Source organism: Xenopus laevis, chromosome 5L, assembly GCF_017654675.1.
Source record: "Xenopus laevis strain J_2021 chromosome 5L, Xenopus_laevis_v10.1, whole genome shotgun sequence".
Taxonomy (NCBI): Eukaryota; Metazoa; Chordata; class Amphibia; order Anura; family Pipidae; genus Xenopus; species Xenopus laevis.
This window is the reverse complement of record NC_054379.1, coordinates 116255880-116269055: the sequence shown is the minus strand read 5'-3', so window position 1 is coordinate 116269055 and position 13176 is coordinate 116255880. Positions and strand designations below refer to the sequence as shown.

Below are 13176 nucleotides of genomic sequence, written 5' to 3'. Positions count from 1 at the left end.
TTCTTACTTGACACATTATTTAAAACTGAACAGTTGTATGGTATGTAGTTTTATCTATAGCATAAAAGGGAAAGTTGTGCTCACTACTAAATTTCAAACCACTCGGCAGGGGTGCAATGCACGCAACCCATTATCAATATACAGTATATAGGACAGTAAGAGATCTTGTGCATGTGGCTTCTAAAACAAAACAGGGATTGTTTGTAGATCTATTACAATATATTTAAGCTGGCCAACTATGGCAAACTCATCCCTGGTCCCTACACTCACTTTCATCTGATTCATTAAGAATTCTATTGCTTCATTAAACATTTTACAAAGGGACTACGTTTTACCTGCAACGTTCTTGCTTTCAAGGCTAAAGTTTCCAAATGGTTGCTAATTTATTGGTCACCAGTGGGATCACCTGACTATAGCTGGGAAGGGTGGGAGCTACAACATGGAGCTGTTCACTGCTCCTGTATAACTATAACAAACAAGGGAAAGTTGTGCTCACCACTACATTTTAAACCATTTAAACCAATGTGATCACAAAATTTATATGAAAACGTTGTTACTGACTATGGCATACCTCTCAGCATACAATTTTTGTTATAGTGGGATGCACACTTAAAAAAATAATTAACAAAATCGGTGGTATTACAAAAACAAATATTTCTTTATATAAAGATTTGCAATTACATAGTAATAATTCAAATACAGGCAGTGCATATCAGTGCAAACTATACAATGGTTAAATACATACCACCACAATGTAGACAAGAAAGGTAAGTATATATATATATATATACAAGGGAAAGTTGTGCTCACCACTATTTTTTAAAAACCAGTAGGCGGGGGTGCAATGAGGCTGTGACCACAAAATACATATAGACAAATACAAGAGTCCTCTGCACTCAACCCATTATCAATATATTTAAGACAGCGACATTTTGTGTTCTGTCTTAAATATATTGATAATGGGTTGAGTGCAGAGGACTCTTGTATTTGACTATATGTATTTTGTGGTCACAGCCTCATTGCACCCCCGCCTAATGGTTTTTAAAAAATAGTGGTGAGCACAACTTTCCCTTGTTTGTTATAGTTATACAGGAGCAGTGACCAGCTCCATGTTGTAGCTCCCACCCTTCCCAGCTATAGTCAGGTGATCCCACTGGTGTCTAATAAAAGGGCAGCCAAGTTTGGGAGTTTTACTTTGAAAGCAGCAAATAAGTTGCAGGTAAAACCTAGTCCCTTTGTAAAATGTATAATGAAGCAATAGAATTCTTAATGAATCAGATAAAATTGAGCATAGGACTGGCCAGATATGGGATGACTTTGACGTAGTTGGCCAGCTTAAATATATTGCAATATATGGGCAAACAATCCCTGTTTTGTTTAAAGGGTAAGGCATTTTTTAGTAGCAGTATGCACAAAATGTCTCTGTCTTAAATATATTGATAATGGGTTGAGTGCAGAGGACTCTTGTATTTGACGATATATATATATATATATATATATATATATATATATATATATATATATATAATAAAAAACAAAATAGGAGAGACCGCTCAAGCTCAACGCTCAATCCTCCCTTTGCCAGGTGCTCAGTTTCCAGTGTCCCCATTGTATCCAATAACAAGACTCGAGGTAGACGGCACTTCTGGACAAAGTTTATTGTAGCAGGTTGCTGGACAGGAACGTAAAGCGTTTCAGGATCAAATCCCTTAATCATATGAACCTAATTCTTAAAGAATTTGTTTGTCTAGAGGAGGGTCCCCTTAAGGGACAGAAATGTCAAACGAATAAATCATTTTTACTATGCTTCATTAATTCCTATCATGGTATCACCAGGACCAGAATCATTTTATATGACTAACATGATTAACCATGTTCAAAAATGCCTGGGTGCTTCTGCATGGATCTATAACAGAACTGAAACATTGACACTAGCATGTGTATATTTATTATCTGGAATAATTGATACCTGTAGCTATAAATATATAGCTTTATTTCCTAACTGCTGTAATCATAAAAATAAAGAAATCTTCAAATATTAAGCAATGCCTGTGCACCATATAAAGATACTGTATGGAGTATTTAGCGTGAAAGGTGATGCTATAGCTGATTACTTCATCCCATCATTATAACCAATGAACAGATTATTACATTATACAGTATTGCGGTCACCAAGATTAATTAGAATGGCTGCTATTTATTTTAAAAAGTGGGAAGCAATAAATCTAATTTTGCATGGTTACAGTGTTGGGTTTACAGCCGAGATTATGCACAAAATACATATTCATAACATCAATTAATAGATATGTACCCATCTCTAGTGTAAATGCATACAGTGCCGTGCAGATACGCATTAGTTTTTATATGTCTTTGTTTGTTTTCTATTCAAGCATTTGCTAATATAAATTCATCTGTAAACAACTTCTATGATTCCACTAAAATATTGCAATATGCTACTCATTCAATATTGTGATTGCAGTGATAACAAAAGTAAAATACCACATGTCAGCTTTCTATATTAATTGAATTATGAACTGTTTACTGCTGTAACAGAAATTTATTTGGAGTGGGGGTTGGCTATTGATATAAACATGAAAGCAAAAAAAACAAAAAATGAATAGTTAGCTATTTACAGTATATGAGGCGATCTTCCTATCTAGGCAAGAGCTTTGCCTTTATTGATTTCACTGTATACCCTCATACGTTGTAGTGCTATATAATGAATGATATATTTATCATCAGTTAAATATATCTATAATAGAAATAAGGCATATCTTTTCACAGACTGAAACCACTCTCAAACTTCTTATGTATTGTGCAAACTTTCAGGAAAGTTTTTCAAAAAATGTATATATATTTATGAAGGAAGATCACTGTGACCATTCTATGTGTGTGTGTCTGTATACATACACTTATATAAATATATATATACATATATATATATATATATATATATATATATATATATATATATATATAAACACAGTATATAATGTGCAAATGTATGTAAACGACAGCCTTATAAACGGTGCTTAGTGATATCATTGGCTATAATCTGAGTTTAGTGATGTCATGTATTATAATAAATAAGGTACCCTTTGTTGCAAAATATGAGGAAATCAGAAGTCACCTTCGGCCTTGCGCTTTTTTTATTGTCATGGAACTCCTCTTTTTTTTTTTTAACATCATAACCTTTATTGCAAAGATAGAACAGGACATACAGTTGTACATACCACATTGTATCTAAGGTATTAAACATTTTGCAAGGTACATTCAGTTTGCGAAACTAAATTAGTCTGTAGTCATTCGCATGTCATACTTATATCATTGTACATATAACTTGTGAAATAGATACACCAAAAGAAAACATCATCAATCAACTAAAATGGGAGTCCGTGAAACGTAACCTCTTACAGTGGAGGTTTTAATGAGTAAAGAGCCTATTCATATCTACCTATCTACTAGGAAGAGGGCCAGTTTCCCCATATTAAGTCAAATTTTCCAGAGGAGTCTCTTTTAGTGAACAAATATTGCATCCTATCAATGTAGAGCTTCATCTGTTCCAACCAACCTTCGTGAGTCGGGGCCTCAGGACTTTTCTATCTCATTGTTATATGTCTACGGGCCTGGAAAAGACTTTGTCTAATTGTAGTCAATTGATATTTGTTATATTGCAAACTTTCGCCTATGTTTAGTATAGCCATTTCTGGGGTGGGTCGTATTTCCACTGATACTGAATTTGAAATAGTATTGAATACCTCTCGCCAATAAAGATGCAGGTTGGGGCATTCCCATAACATGTGTATAAAAGAGCCGGTATTTACCTTGCCCCGGGTGCAGGTTGGGGGAAGTTGTGGATTCATTCTGTTCAGCCGCACCAGTGTGAAGTATGCTCTATGAATTATGTATCTCTGAATCATTTTATGATCAGCATTGGGCGAGACAAATCTAGGGGCTTCTAGAGCATCTTGCCATTCCTCGGCTGTCAATGTGGGAATATCTTTTTGCCAGGTTGCAAGTAGATTGGGACCAAGTCTATCATGTTTACAAAATCTCAGCACGTCATATAAGTTGGAAATTAAGTGTTAGTTGTCTTGCAGCTCTAATATTCTACAAAAGGGGGGTTTACCCAACTTAAAGGGGTCAGCAAGGAATGCGTGTTTAACCTGCTCATACAGTAACCAGGAAGATTCTGAAATTCCGAACTCTTGTTGAAGTACCACAAACGGCTTGAGTGAATTGTCAGAGATAATATGATTAATAGTCGTTATTCCTTTGCTAGACCATGGCCCTGCAGATTCTATGCTTTGGAATTCTTTGAGTAGACGGTTGTTCCATATAGGGGTGTCAGGGTGCTTCGTTTGGGTAAGGCACAAAGATTGGGCGCGTAGCCACATTTTTTGACCTAGTCGAATTAATGGGTGTTCTTTGCTGGTATGACTACCTGTCTGATTACTTAGCAACCTTTGTGTAGTTGGCATCCTCGGTTTCCCGGTCGACTCCAAAAGAGTTGCAGATAGGCAGCGTGGGTCTGCAGTGATCCATGGTTTGATGTGAGCAAGTTGGGTAGCTAAAAAATAAAGCTCAAAGTCCGGCAAAGCTGCCCCCCCATGCAAAGCTGATCTCTTTAGGATTCCAAGTCTTAAGGTGGCCATACACGGGCCGATAAAAGCTGCTGACAGACTGTGTCGGCAGCTTATTGGCCCGTGTATGGGGGCCCCCGACGGGCTTCCCCGATCGAGATCTGGCCGAAAGTCGGCCAGATCTCGATCGGATGGGACAGAAAATCCCGTCGGATCGCGGCCGCATCTGTTCGTTGATGCGGTCCCGCGATCCGACCACCCGTTTACCGAATGCTAGGATCCGATCGTTGGGCCCTAGGGCCCACGATCGGATCTGCCCGATATTGCCCACCTCAAGGTGGGCATATCGGAGGGAGATCCGCTCGTTTGGCGACATCGCCAAACGAGCGGATCTATCCATGTATGGCCACCTTTAATCGGGGTCGTCCTGCTCCCCATATAAAAGGTCCCATTAGTTTATCCAAAGCTCGAAAATAGCTTAATGGGATGACTATAGGAGAGTGTGATAGTATATATAGGATCTCAGGGAGAATGGTCATTTTTATCAGACTAATTCTGCCTTGCGGAGTAAGTGGAAGTGAGGCCCAATGGAACTCCTCTTTGGTAACTTATAACATCCTTATATTTTACAATAGGGGTACTTTATTTACTTTATAAACAGTGCTTAGTGACATCATCAGTTATAATTGGTGCTTAGTGATTTCATTAATATATGCCCACTGTAAAATATGAGTATATAAGAAGCCACATCGAAATTCTAGAATAGGAGCAAGCGCAGATTAAGGCAATCCAGAAAAGGCTTCAACGTGTTTAATGTCATCAATCGCAGCAAGGTTGACTTGAAGAGAGCTCAGGAGAAGTACCCAGTTATTACTTAAATGTAGCTCTCTCTCTCTCTCTCTCTCTCTATCTATCTATCTATCTATCTATCTATCTATTATCTATCTTCTTGTTGAAACAGAAAAATATGCTGGATATATTTTGAAATAGGTTTTACTTAATAAATTATTCCATCTGCATTTTGCCCCATTTTATTTCTGAATTGCATAACCTTACATTTTCTTAAATTAGTAGTTTAAAGGAATAAGGATGACAGCAGACTTAACATCTATGTCCAACCTTAAAGTGCACCGATTACACTGTTTTTTTTTGTGGGCTCTCCATTTGGGGATACAATAGTCTTTTTTCAAAAAAGTTGCCCCCACCAGTTACCAGTGCAGGCTGCCATCTTGCACAGCGCACATGTACATAATAAGCAAGTCTCATGTGCTGTTGCAAAACTCGCTTATTATGTACATGTGAGTGCCCCAACATGGCTGTCTGCCCCAGGAACTCCCTCCCAGTGCAGGCAGCGCAGCTCTGATGGAGGGAGTTGTTTTGAAAAAAGACGTTTGTATACCCAACCGGAGTGCAGGCTCTATTAGCCCACACATCTGCCGTGGTATAAAAAAGGTTGACCAGTGTCCTTTAACTAATAATGAATGATGGTTTTTCTCCTCACCTCTAATCACCACTTCATGCTACTTTTTCACTTTCTAGGCATTAAGTTCCTTTAAATCCCATGATTAATACTATTCCTATTTCAATTCATTAGATCCCACTTGTAGGAATAGATATGATTTTCTTCAAGAGATTCTAGCTCCTTTGAGGGCACTACTTATTTTTTTCCAGATTATGCTCTTGAGTACTATATCAGTATAATCCTTCCACCATCCTGCATATCACCTCCCACAGCTCTTTTATTATATAGTTAAAAGGGGACATGAATTAGTGTGGTCTAATATTGGATTAACATGGCACAGGAGCATGACATTCCCCAAAGATGATTATACACAGGCCACTTTGGCAGTCATCTGGCCATCTAGTTTGTTTGAGAAATGGGCAAACAAATGGGTCTTTATCAAAATAGACACAATAAGCCCTTCTGCAAGTACTCACTGCTGATTAAATGTTTAGTATGAATAGATGGTATTGCAGGATACCACCATAGTTATATGCTGGCTGGCCCAAAATCTGCAGTTCAAGGAGGTTTAGGCTGACCATTTTCCCACAAGCAAGTCACTGGTGGTTGACAAGTCGAAATATGCCCAGTGAAAAATCATTTCCCAGCAAGCCCCCTCCATCAGCATCGCTATCCTATTCAGCTCTGTCTGCTTGCTGCTTTGACTCACACCAACCCCACTCTGCCCCTTCTGGTCATATCAGACATCACCCGCCATTAACATGTTTGGCTGGTGGGTACACCTGGCATGCAATTGTCCCTTGGAATCATCCCAGTGTGTCTTTACCCTTAACATACTGATAGCTGCATAATCCCCCTTTTAATAACTAGAATCCAGTTATTTTTCAATTGCTATAGAATGAAACAAACAAAATAAGCAAGTCAAGGTTAAAAAAAAACTTTGAAAACATTTTTTCTGTTTATTATGCATTTAATGTTGCTTCTCTTTGCTGATATACAATATTCAATAAAACTCAGCAAAAACATAATAAACACTCACATGTTCTTATATTAGCTTGCTTAATTTTATGTTTCTGCATTGAAAGAATAAGAATCAGAATGTTCTACTGCAATTGATCTTTGTAACAGAATTATTGTCATTCCCATTCTCTGACCATCCCTGCTAAGTCCAATACGTATGTGTCTGTGTCTATGTCTCAGACATGTGTTAATGCATTTACATAAATAGAATTGATATGAAATCCATCTGTATATATAAGCCAAACCTGTTTCTAGTACACAGGGATATAGAGGATGCGCTGGTTTATTTTCCTTAGACTCTTTTACCTTTAAATTGCGAGAGCTTTGATATAATAGGAATCATCAGAGAGGAACAGCTAGTTACCAAGGAGACTCCCTGATGAATCAGAGAGACTGACTGGTACCCGAGCTATACATTCTGTATCTTCCTAATTCAGAGGACCTAACATCTACAGGAGAAAGGATTGTGTTTCAGACAGCTACGGAGCATGTTTGTTTGCTGCGAAACAGGACTGGATCTCTTTGTTTTCCTCTTTTGATTACTGTTGTAAGGAATAATAGGTAATTGAAAAAGAGAGATTTTTTTCCCTGTGGGGAAACTGAAGAGTGCCAGCAATGAGATATTTTCTTAGGTCGAACTTGCCTTTAGAAAACAAAATAGATTCCAAGGACGTGGTTGTAGAGCGAGATTAGATATTAAATGTGGAAATCAAGAATGTGATTCAGTGTTTCAGAAGAGTGTAAAATGCTTCCATTTGGTGCAGCACTGAGATTTTTCCTTTAAGTCATGGCTCTTTGTTTTAAGTAGCTTACGATCTGATCTGTATGGATTCCTGGACTAGGTCTCAATGGGTCAGGATTTCAACTTCCGCAATCTTTGGGTAAGCACTGCCTCGACAAAGCTATTGGAAAAGCAAAAGACTCCTCATGCATCTATAGAGCACAGAATGTGCCTGGAGTTTGTTTCTTTAACGCTTCCTTTTCTGCCTTTGCAATAAGGTGACAGCTCCAAGGACAGTGTTGATGGTCTAATGACACTTACATTTTTTCTGGCAGGATTCAAAAGTTACTTGTCCAGCCCAAAACTACCGTAAGTCTTCAAAGGATTTGAGGAATTTTTATTTCCATGGATCATAATTTCGAGGCAGCCCACACAGAAGAAATTAAGGAAAGTGTACAAGGAATCAAATCAGAGTTTAACCATGTGGAAAGCCGGGGTCTATGAAATAAAGGTATGTTAACATTTTATTTTTCATTATGTTTCATGTGTACAAATGTCATGTTTAATATGTAAAAAATACATATTATTTATACATTAATTATATTGTCTGCTATATCTTTTCACTGGGGCTTTGTATTCCATCCAATAATATTAATAATTTTATCAGTTATTAACAATGAATAGGAAAAATGTGTATGTTAAATCAACATGTTATGCATTGCTCCTCCCTCAATAGGGACAGTTCTATTGACCAGGTCCAAGCATTAAAATGGTAATATATATATATATATATATATATATATATATATATATATATATATATATATATATATATATATATATATATATATATATATATATATATATATATATATATATATATATATATATATATATTGGATAATATACCCCATACTGTAATTTATAAAGATATCATGTCACCGAGGAGTTATGTGACCATATAAAAGCACGAGGCCGAAGGCCGAGTGCTTTTATACAGGTCACATAACTCCGAGGTGACTTCTAATATCTTTATAAATTTCAGTAGGGGGTACATTATGCATTATAGTCTACATTTTTTGTGAAATGTCGGGAGGGGGGTGGAGGGATCGGCATCCTATTCTGGTCGCCGGCGTCCAAATTGTGCCCGCCAGCGTTCAATTTAAACGTGTTGGGGCCAAATTTGGAGGCGCGGCATCAAATCGGACGATCTGCGTCAAATTCGGCGGGCGGGGACCCCTGTTATAAATGGTATGTTCTGACGTCAGAACGCACCGTTTATAAGGATATAATTTACACATAGGGAAATGACCACACTGTAGATTATATATATATATATATCATCATTTATTTATATAGCGCTGTCAAGATACGCAGTGCTTTACTGCAGTTATAGCAAACAGGGAATAAATGGTGGATAACAAACAAGGATTACAGAGTACAATAGGGTTAGAAGGACCTAGAGATTAGAGTTTACAAACTAAAAGGTTAGGGTACAATTGAGACATTAGGATTATATAAACACTTTGTCATTTTTGATACAGCAATGATTAATTAAGGTACATCGAATAGGCCTCTTTAAACAGATGGGTCTTTAAGGAGCGCTTGAAAGTTTGGAAAGAAGGAGAAAGTCTGACAGCTTGTGGCAGAGAGTTCCAGAGAAAAGCAGAAGCCAGAGAGAAGTCTTGTAGACGAGAATGGGCAGAAGTGATCCTAGGAGAAGTGAGGCGAAGATCTGAAGCAGAGCGTAGGTTTCGTGAAGGAGTGTATTTGGAGATTGGAAATGAAATATAGGGAGGGGTTTCATTATTAAGGGCCTTGAATGTGAGTGTAAGTAATTTGAATTTGATTCTAGAAGAGATTGGGAGCCAGTGAAGGGATATACATATGGGAGCAGCTGATGTTGAGCGGCGAGCTAGATGAATGAGTCTAGCGGCCGCATTTAGAACAGATTGGAGTTGTGAAAGGTGACTTGTTGGAATACCTGTGAGGAGTAAGTTGCAGTAATCAAGGCGGGAGATGATGAGAGACTGAATCAGTGTTTTAGTTGATTCTGAACTGAGATAGGGTCGTATTTGAGCAATGTTGCGCAGTTGAATACGGCAAGATTTTGCAAGTGTTTGAATGTGTGGTGAAAAAGACAGATGAGAGTCTAAGATAACTCCTAGGCAGCGTGCCTGTGTGGTGGAATGAAAGGTGGTGTTGTTTAGGGTGAGTGATATCTGAGGGACAGGGGAAGATCTTGGAGGAAATATAATGAGTTCTGTTTTAGAAAGGTTCAGTTTCAGGTGGCGCTGTGACATCCAGGAGGAGACAGCAGAGAGACAGTCTGTGACTTGGGAAAGGACAGAATTAGAAAGATCAGGAGTAGACAAGTAGAGTTGGGTGTCATCAGCATAAAGGTGATACTGAAGTCCAAATGACTGAATAAGTTTTCCTAGTGAAGTTGTATAGAGCGAGAACAGCAGGGGGCCAAGAACAGAGCCTTGAGGAACTCCAACAGAGAGTGGGAAAGTAGTAGAAGTAGAGTTAGAGAAGGAAACTTTAAAGGAACGGTCAGACAGATAAGATGTAAACCATGAAAGAGCAGTGTCCCGAATGCCAGCTGAGTGTAGAATGTCAAGGAGGAGTGTGTGGTCAACTGTGTCAAAGGCTGCAGAGAGATCTAGAAGGATTAGAATGGAATAATGACCTTTAGACTTTGCCAATAGAAGATCATTGGTTACTTTGGTGAGTGCAGTTTCAGTCGAGTGTGATGGGCGGAAGCCAGATTGCAAGGGGTCGAGGAGGGAGTTGTGAGTGAGATGCTGGATCAGGCGTTTGTAAACAAGCCTTTCTAGTAATTTGGATGCGAATGGAAGAAGGGAGACCGGTCGATAGTTAGTGGGAGAGCTGGGATCAAGGGAAGGTTTTTTGAGGATAGTAGTGATTAGTGCTTGTTTGTATAATGATGGAAAGGTACCAGTAGAGAGTGAAAGATTAAATAGGTGGGTAAGTGCAGAAGAGAGTGTATCAGAGATTGGGTGGAGAAGGCGAGAGGGTATGGGGTCAAGGGAGCAGGTGGTGGGTTTTGAGCAGGCTAGAAGTTTGCTAACTTCATCTAGAGTTGCATGGGTGAAGGAGTGCAAAGTAGATGTGAGTGGACTGCACGTTGGTTTGAGATTGTTGTCGGACGGTATGCTCAGCCTAATGAGATCGATTTTTTCATTAAAGAAATGAGCAAGGTCTTGGGCGGTAACATTAATAGGTGTAGGGGGGCATAGGAGTGAGTTAAATGTGGCAAACAGCTGCTGTGGTTTGTAGGACATAGTAGATATTAGATAAGAGAAGTATTGTTCTTTGGCTAATGATAGAGCTCGGTTATTGCAGGAGAGCATGAATTTGAAGTGGATGAAGTCAGGATCAGTTCGTGACTTTCTCCACTGTCGCTACATCTTCTGAGGTACCGAGTTACACTAGTGTGCCAGGGTTGGGGTTTAGCTGGCCGGCTGTGACAGGTGGTAGAAGGTGCAAGAGAGTCAAGTGCTGTTGAAAGGGCATCGTTATAGAGAGAAGCTGCCATATTGGGACAGGAGAGAGTATTAATATGAGATATGGATTGTGCTGATACTGATGATAATTGTTGTGGTTCAAAGGCATTAAGGTTTCTATACGTGTGGGTAGAGAGAGATGGTTGTGAAGGTGCAGATGAAAGCAGTATCTGAAAGGAGAGTAGATGATGGTCAGACAGAGGGTAGGGAGAGTTAATTAAGTTGGATGGGCAGCATGAGTGGCAGAATATAAGGTCAAGAGCATGACCCTCGATGTATGTATATATATATATATATATATATATATATATATATATATATATATATATATATATATATATTTACAATACATATGTATTTATAATTGATAGATGGATATAGATAGATGGAAGATAGATTAGATAGATAGATGATATATAGAGAACATAGTTATCTGTAATATAATGTAATATGTCTGTATATAGATATATAACAACAATGCATGATGAACCTTTTAATATTTTTATTTACACCAGGTAGGTAACTTCAAATCAAGAACTAAAGTTCTTGTATGTTTGTACCGAAAGACTGGATTTAACTAAGGTCAAAAGTAGCTGGTTTCATAAAAATGCCAATATTATAAGGTTTAAAGGAGTTTTTAAATGTTAGCCACCAGCTATTGAAAATTGCATCAATCATCATGTCTCTAAGCATGAGAGTTTCTGACAATCTAATGAACCTAAATTTGCATTGTCTGGTGAAATGCAAGTCCATACTCAGGATGCTATTGCATCCATACATTTTACTTAACTAAACAAGATGTTAGGTACTATTTGTGCCAGTGAAGCTAGCTTTATTGTATAGGTATGGGACCTGTTATACAGAATGCCCAGGACCTGGGGGTTTCTGGATAAGGGATGTTTCTGCAATTTGGATTTTCATACCTTAAGTCTGCTAGAAAATCATGTAAACATTTAGGGGCAGATTCACTAAGCTCGAGTGAAGGATTCGAATGAAAAATACTTCGAATTTCGAAGTATTTTTTTGGTACTTCGACCATCGAATTGGTTAAATTCGTTCGAATTCGAACGAAATTGAACGAATCGAACGAAAAATCGTTCGACTATTCGACCATTCGATAGTCGAAGTACTTGCCCTTTAAAAAAAACTTCGACCCCCTACTTCGGCAGGTAAAACCTACCGAAGTCAATGTTAGCCTATGGGGAAGGTCCCCATAGGTTTGCTAACCTTTTTTTGATCGAAGGATTTTCGTTCGATCGTTGGATTAAAATCCTTCAAATCGTTCGATTCGAAGGATTTAATCGTTCGATCGAACGAAAAATCCTTCGATCGATCGATCGAAGGATTAGCGCTAAATCCTTCGACTTCGATATTCGAAGTCGAAGGATTTCAATTCGAGGGTCGAATTTCGAAGTATTTTTAACTTCGAAATTCGACCCTTAGTGAATCTGCCCCTTAATAAACCCAATTGGCTGGTTTTGCTTCCAATAAGGATTAATTAAATCTTAGTTTGGATCAAGTATTATTGTTTTATTGTTACAGAGAAAAATGAAATAACTCTTAAAAATTTGGATTATTTGGATAAAACGGGGTCTTTGGGAGAAAGTAATCCCATAATTCAGAGCTTTGTGGTTACCAGGTTTTTGGATAACGGATACCTTTAAAAGTATTGCATCTTTACATTTTACAGTTTGAAAAGTGACAATGTTTTCCACCATTAGCTGTATACTTGCATGAATGAGTCGTGTGTAGGGCATTCTTTTCTGAAGTCATGCATCACAAACTGTTTTATTGGGTTAAAATTAGGCCAAAACCAGCAACCACATTGCCACTGTCTCCAATGCATAGCTCACATTAAAA

The 13176-nt window shown here is 38.1% G+C and overlaps 1 protein-coding gene across 1 annotated transcript in view; it reads left to right on the top strand.

Moving 5' to 3' along the window:
• Positions 1 to 7420: 7420 nt before the first annotated feature.
• Positions 7421 to 13176, top strand: part of LOC108717003 (calcium-activated potassium channel subunit beta-2) — a 141167-nt gene continuing 135411 nt past the window's right edge. Inside the window, exons 1-2 of the mRNA XM_018263682.2 lie at positions 7421 to 7946; positions 8122 to 8297. The gene's annotated coding sequence lies outside the window, so the exon portion shown is untranslated. The remainder of the gene's footprint in view (positions 7947 to 8121; positions 8298 to 13176) is intronic.